Here is a 7236-nt window from a genome sequence, read left to right on the forward strand (position 1 = left end):
ATGTTTTATAAAGCTCAAATTGGCCTTATCAAACAAAACATCTGCTAGATCAGTGAATGACTGGTGACAGCAGGAGACAGCAGTGCTGGCCTCTCCAATAGAAGTCACTGCAGTTAATGGGAGCTATTATGGGAAAATTCTGGCAAGAAGTTTTCTTTTTCCTTCTTTCTTTCTTTTTTTTTTTTTTTTCTTCTCGACAGCTAAAATTTTTTAAAAGAAAAAAATGTATTCAGTTGCTAGGGTAACTGTGGTTTCAAAACTACTGTAACAAAAGCCAGATATCACATATCAAACTACCAAATTGTTAATTTGACTGGTATTTTAAAATAACTACTTAAAAGAGATATTTTCTCCTTATCTAACTATTGAGGGCAGAAAAAAGGGGGAAATAGGAGGAAACTAAAGGAGGAGAAGAGAGGAAAAGGAAACTGGCAGATTCAATAAATGTTTTTGCTTTGCTAAATATTTGTTGGAAATAAAAGCTCTTTCACCAGGTTACAGATATATTTGCATACAAGAATTATTTAGTTAGATTCAAAACATAAGGATACTGAGTTATCCTGTTTTCAATTTCTTTACCCACATTTCAAACCCTGCCTGGGTTTTAAGTGAAGGGTTTTCTGTGGGCACTTGGTAAAGGAACTGGTTACTTAGGAGAGTCGTGCATGTTCTGAAATCTTTTATGGGTGATTGTGTTTTCCTGTGTCTTGCTTTTCATCACTTGACTTAAAGGGAATATAATAAAGCCATTAAGGGCTTGGACTCTGGAGTCAGACCTAGCTAGGACTGAATTCCTTTTTACCTTTTACTAAATTCCTTTAACCTCTCTGATTCTGCTTCTTCATTTCTAAAAAGGATATCAGGACAAACATCACGGTTACTTCAATAAATAAATTGCAAGGAAAGACATAGAAGAAGAAGGACCTATAGATTAGAAGAGACTTGAGAGTCTAAATGTGCGGATATTGTTTAGATCTGATTTGAAAGGAAAAAAAGCAATTGTAAAAACTCATTTATGAGGTAACTGGGGAGACTTTGAACACTGATTAGACATTTGATAATATTAAGGAATTGCTTCAAATGTGTTTAGGTATGATTATAACATGGTATTATGGTTTTAGGTTGTTTTTCTTTAAGAGTCTTTGGATATTCTAAGACATACTGGGATATTTACAAATAAATGATATGATGTCTGAGATTTGCATTAAAATAGGGAAGAGGAAATGGATGGGGTAGAGATTAAACAAGCTTGGCTAGGAGCTGACAATTGTTGATGCTGGCTGATGAACACAGAGGGGCTCATTATCATATTCTCTTTACTTTTATAATAAATATTTGAGATTTTCCATAATAAAAGTTTAAAAAAGAGAGATAGCAGTAATACCTGATAAGATTTATCATGTGGATTAAATGAAATGCTGTGTGTAAAGCACTTGGCAGGGGGCCTGGCATATAATAAGCGCCCGATTAATGTTCACCATGTCTAGTAGAGACAAGGCTTCCTCTTTCCCAAGTGCAGACCTGTGAAAGCTGGGCCTATGGGACGTGCTGCGGATTAGAGTAGCTAACCTTACTTCTTCCCAAAGAGGCAACTGTTAGCTGTTACTACATTCATCTTTACCCAACCTGATTCTGTACTAGGCCCTGTTCTTTCCACACTCAAACGAAAATTCTGTCTTACAGTAGCTATTGGTTTTGGCTTTAGTTCCACAGTAAGTTTAAGGTGGGAATGCTATTTCAGTGGAAAACAAGAGGCAAGGGCTTTTTTTAAAGCTCAACTATTAAGTTTTGAGCATATTGCCAGGATTGTCCTATATATAGTTTTATTTAACTTTTATAACAATCCTTCCAAGTTTAAATTATTAGTTTCAGTTTACAGGGGAAGAAACTGTGAAGTTTCCTGGTCTGCTCAAGAACACAGCAACAAGCGGTGGACCTTTGCTCACACCCAGCTCCTGAAAGTCCCAAAGGGCCCAGCAGTTCTGACCATCAGCCCCCTTGCCTCTCTTCTCCTTGTCCTAGCTTAAAAACAACCACAGCCCAGAAAAAGTTAAGCTGATATTCCAAACAAGAGTCTGAATTCATAGTTATCTGTCCTCTGGACTCACTGGCCACGCTGATTTGCAGCACAGTGGCGAAAGTTCTGAAAAGCTGGAGAGGAGAGTCACAGGCTTGGGTGGAGGCTTGGGGCCCGCAGAGGGGAGGCTCAGGAAGAAGTAACAGAAAGAAAAAGGATTTCAGAATTGCACTGACATTTGTATTTAATTTTCCTCTTGTTCTAAATGCTATTTAACTTTTAAGGGAAAGAGAAAGCAGAGAGATACCTTATAAGAGAACTGTTGAATTCCAAAAATTAAAAACAGCCAGCTGCCATCCAATACTGTCAGCCTTCATTCAAGCTCCAGCTGTAATTTAGTTCGGTGGTTGCGCGGACACCCTAAACTTGCAAATGATGAGTTGACTTTAGAATCCAGCTTATTTAAATAAAGCGGGACCCCTCCACGAAAGGCGGGTATCTGATTACAACCAGAGTTACTGGTTGTTTATATCCAACATTCCCGGGAATGGAGCGGCAGAAAGAGGCACCAGGAGAAACAGAAAAGGCCAGCGACAAAATGCCCAAGGAGAAAGTGTTAGTGCCTCAGACTGTAGGGTTAACCTCCTGGGTCCCACCCCAGGGCGCCGGGAGAGCTCGGTTCTTTCAGTAGCCACCGGGAAGATTTCCAGCTAGCCCTCTCCCCGCCGTGGCCCTGAGGCCCTCCCTGGAAGGCCACTCCAGCAGCCAAGCTGCTGTGAGGAGCCGACACCACGGCTCTCCAGAGCCGGCCTCCGCAGGCCTGACCACCCCCTGCTGCGAATCCCAGATCCTCTCGACTAGGTTGGGCTAAAGTTCTCTTAATTAAGAAACAATAGCTATTTAAGAAGCGCAAATAACCCGCTCTCTGCGCGCCCAGGCTTGGCATTAGAGTTCCGGCGGGGAAGGGAGCTGCGGGGGGAAGGCGAGACTGCTGGCGGAGGCCGGGGCGACTGGAGCACCCGGCGACCCGCCTCCCGGGCCCCGCCCTCAGCCTTCCCGCGCGGCGGGGACCTGACGGGGGGGAACCACCCCCTTCACTGCGGCAGATTAAGAGTGGAGGGATCCGAAAGCCCGCAGGGAGAGGGCGCCGAGCGCCGGAGCTGGCCGCTCGGAAGTGAGAGCGGTCCCCAGTCCAGCCGCAGGCCCCCGCGCCGGGCGCGCGGCATCACTGCCACAGAATCCTTTTCTTCCCCGGAGGGAGCCGTCCCTCGATCCCTTGGAGGGTGGAGATTCCTCACGTTCTCTCCTGCCGCTCCCCCGGGTCGGAGGGGAGCTGTGGGATTAGGCTGGAGTGAATATTCCGCGTGCTCTATAATTACGCACACACTGAAATCTTCACCGTTGACTTAAATTACTTGGCGCAGCGAGGGCTGGAGTCCTGCGTATTGATTAAACGCAGCCTCTATTTACCTAAACAATAAATGTAGAGATTAGCGACGTTCACTTGATCACAATAATGGGGTTGACAATTAGGGGGCAATGCATCCCAGATGTAGCCGAGGCGATGGAAGGCGGGCGGGCGGCAGGCTTCTGGAAGAGGGGTTCTCGGGGGCCTACGGACGCGGAGGCCCCGAGCCCCGCGCAGAGCTGGAGCCGGCACGCGGGGCTCGGCAGGAGGCTGAGGTGAGGCTCAGCCCTGGCAAGGCGGCCGGCCACCAGGCCCCGGAGGCCCGCAGCGGACTCTGGGCGACCTGAACGTCTCCGGGCCCAGGTAGGCATCTGGAGCGCCAAGCCCGCCTCCCCGCGGCGGTGTCACCTGCCTCAGGGGCGTCTCGCCTGCTGCTGCCCGGCTGGGAAGGACGATGGACGCCGCTGGCGCGTGCCCGAGTAAGTGTGTCTATGTCATCAATGTGCATTCTGCATGCGGCAGCAGGAGGAAGGGCCGGGGGAGGCGCACGTGTGTAATGTGCGCGGAGCCTCCCTCTTCCCCTATGTGTACTCCAAGAAGCGAGTCAGGGTGGAGGTGTCATTCTGGTCTCGCCATGGGGGTGGGTGTGACATCCATCGGTGGGTGTGACAGGCGAGGCCAACCGCTCAGGGTTGGACTCTAGAATGGCAGGACTCCAGAAAGCACGGACGTGTGGACCCAGGACAGGCCTGTTCCCGGGGATATCACGGTACAGGGGTGCCAGGGTGGGAATCTTATAACCAACCTTCTTCCTCAGCTACTCACTGCGCTGGAGGACCCTGAGAAATCCTAGGAAGCAGGGGATTGAAAAGAACTAACTGAGAGCAGAACTCAGGAGACAAAACATATGGGGCAATAAAGTGCAGATAAGAGCAGTTGGTAGTGGAGTGTGTGGGTGTGTGAAATCGTGATCCACCTAGAAGAGTTTCCCACTTCTGGGTTCCCATCCCGCACAGGGTGCAAAAGACACAGGAAGCAACTCTCCCAAAGCAAGTAGTTTCTGTTTTCTCCCTCTTCCCTCTGTGCCCCATTATCAACTCATTATGCTTCCCATTCCACATTTAGGTACACACACAAGGATTTGTTCCAGATATCCATGAACAAGCCAGGACGAAGCCCTTTCCGGCCAAACCATTAAGGCTGGGAAAGAAACAGTGCCTGCCCAAACTCTGGGAGCAGGAACCCGGGAGAAGACTTGAGTGGTAAGAGGATCTAGAGGATAGGAAGGAGAGAGGGGGAAAGGAAGAGAGAAGGTTGGGAAAGAGAAAAAAGAGGAAGGAGGAAAAGGAGGGAGCAGCAGGGGCAGAGCTGGATGGGGGACTTGGTTACAAACGCCCCCCTCGGCGCCCAGGGTCTTTCCAAGCACCATCTTCCTCACCGCAGAGCCAAAACAGACTGGGGGAGGGGGAGATAAGACAAAGGGAATTCTCCTCTGGGAAGTGTGAAGTGCATCTGTCCTCTCCTTGCAGGCTCTGGAAAAACTGGCAGGAATTTCCTTGTCGTGAGAAGACCGACGAGCGTCTGCAGCAGAGACAACTACAAACAGACTTTGGGCCGGGAAGGAGGGCGGGAGGAGGGGTGGCGGGGGCCAGCTTTGATCGCTTCAACTCTGTCGTAATTTTGTCTTCTCCACGTTAGCCAAAATTCTCAGTCCCAGCTAGGAGTTCTGTTCCGCGGAGTCCCCTCCCACCCCACCCCTCTACCCCCGCGTCATGTGCATGCGGGGAGCTGGGTCGCCGCTCCTCCCCGAGTCGCGCCTGAAACTTCAAGGGCTAATGGTTCTGTGTTCCTGCCGTAATTAGGAGGCCACACAGCTCTCCAACACTGCGTTAAACAAGTACGTAAGTCCCTCCCCCTCTCCGGGGACAGACCCGGGGAAGGAAGGCAGCTGGGACCGCTCCTGGCGGTGTCCTCCGTTAGGGGAGTGGCTTCGCTGTGACCCCCCCCCCCGCCCCCGGCTGCTCCTCCTGGCCTTGGTCTTTCTAAGCTTTTCCTTAGAAAGTAGAGAAAGGGGCAAAGAATGTGCATCTCGCCACCCACCGGACAAGCCAGGCGAGCCTGTGTCCCTGCTTGAAAAGTTTTCTAAATAAATCGCTCTGGTGGTTCCAAGCAGTGATGAACAGGGGCTGAACCCGGGTCTTCTCCAGAACAGTACAACGGATGTAACGAAGCTGCCGTCCCAGCCTTTCCCTTTTCTTCCCCCTGTAAATCAGCCATATTAATCATCCGCATTGTTTAAGGTACATTGATCAATCTAATGGCTTGTAATAGGCTCCTAATTGCCACTTGCAGAGTTCGGCAGATTCCTGTTTGAACAGGGAACGTTTCCTTTCCAGCTAAAGTCCACCTTCATCTTGAGACTGGATGATTACAGACCCAGGAGGAGCACCACAGTGGCCTGGCCACTGGAGTCTCGGTGCTTCAGGGGAGGGAGCGGGGTGGGGGGGTTACTGGACGTATTTACTATTCTTTTCTTTTCTTTCCAAAGCCCACTTCTAAATTAGTAATTATCTCTCTCTCTTTCTCTCTCTCTCTTTTTTCTTTAACAAATTACTAATTCTCAAATGAGCAAAGCCCAGGCAATGATGTATTGTTTATTGTTTATATCAGACAAGAAACCTTCCTTAGTTGCATCCTTTATGTCTGTATATACAGGAAAAACTTCCTTAGCGGGAAACGGGTATTCGCTTAGTCATCCCTTTCCTTTTGATTTACTTATTTCTAACATGGTAACACCAGGAGTCGTGATAGCACATAATATGGGGGGAGGGGCATGCTAAAAGGAAGGAAGAAGAAGCCAAACTTTCTCCAATACCAAGTCCTGGAGATATGCCTAAACTCCTGCCTAACATCTTGTGGTGGTAGTGCCTCCTCCAAGCCCTGGATGGAGGAGGTTGAGTTGGAAGTATCCTCAAAAGCTGCCTATGAAAGAGTAAAACCGAGGAAACTGGGACCCTGGCTGGGAGGAGCTGAGTAATGACAAGAATCCTCTGGCCTTTGGCTTTTTNTTTTTTTTTTTTTTTTTTTTTTTGGATACTAACTCAAAAGATTAATGTTCCAGAGGAGGTTCCATTTAAGTTGGCTGAGACAACAAATTGTGCCTTATTTTGGTAGAAATGCTCTAAAAAAGAAGAAAGCCAACACTGAATGACACACTTGCTTAGGTCTAAGACCCCTCTGTGGTAGTTGGTAATGGAGGGAAGAAGGTGAAACTCCAAGCCCAATAGGCCCCCCATAGTTTCTGAGTAATGCAGTAAACAAATCTATGATGCTTGTTGAATAATCTTCCAATAATTGCAGTCATTAAAATCATCACACAGTCTACAGTCACCTTCCTTCCTTTGACACACCGGAGTCTTTCCTTTAATTGTTAATGCATTTTTGGCTCAGATAAACAGATCAAGGCAGGCTTAAAATATATGGCCCAGATACACCTAGCAGCAGAAAATTAGTTGTGTAGCAAATGTTTGGAGTGTACTTAATAGACGAGGGTTTTCACTTTCTCCAGTAAACCTTACAGGCAAGAAGGATTTGCATCTCCTGCCACCTCTAAATGGCAGTATCCCTTCTGAGGTAGAGAAAAGATCCTTCCAGGCTCTTTTATATGCAAGGGTTAGGCTGGAATTAGGGCGTTATAGAGCAAGTATTAACTGAAAGCTCAGCAGAAATTGTGGGAGAGTTCCTCAATTTTCAATTAATTTTCTCCATTTGATCTCAAGGCTGGTGCTTTTTAAAATATAAATATGTGTTA

At 47.8% G+C, this 7236-nt stretch overlaps 1 long non-coding RNA gene across 1 annotated transcript; it reads left to right on the forward strand.

Moving 5' to 3' along the window:
- Positions 1-3811: 3811 nt before the first annotated feature.
- On the forward strand, positions 3812-5038 carry LOC117796632. Its single transcript, XR_004621184.1, has 3 exons — positions 3812-3904; positions 4551-4687; positions 4955-5038. It is a non-coding gene; the product is annotated as an uncharacterized LOC117796632 (long non-coding RNA).
- Positions 5039-7236: the final 2198 nt, after the last annotated feature.

The sequence above is a fragment of the Ailuropoda melanoleuca genome, chromosome 2 (genome assembly GCF_002007445.2).
Source record: "Ailuropoda melanoleuca isolate Jingjing chromosome 2, ASM200744v2, whole genome shotgun sequence".
NCBI lineage: Eukaryota > Metazoa > Chordata > Mammalia > Carnivora > Ursidae > Ailuropoda > Ailuropoda melanoleuca.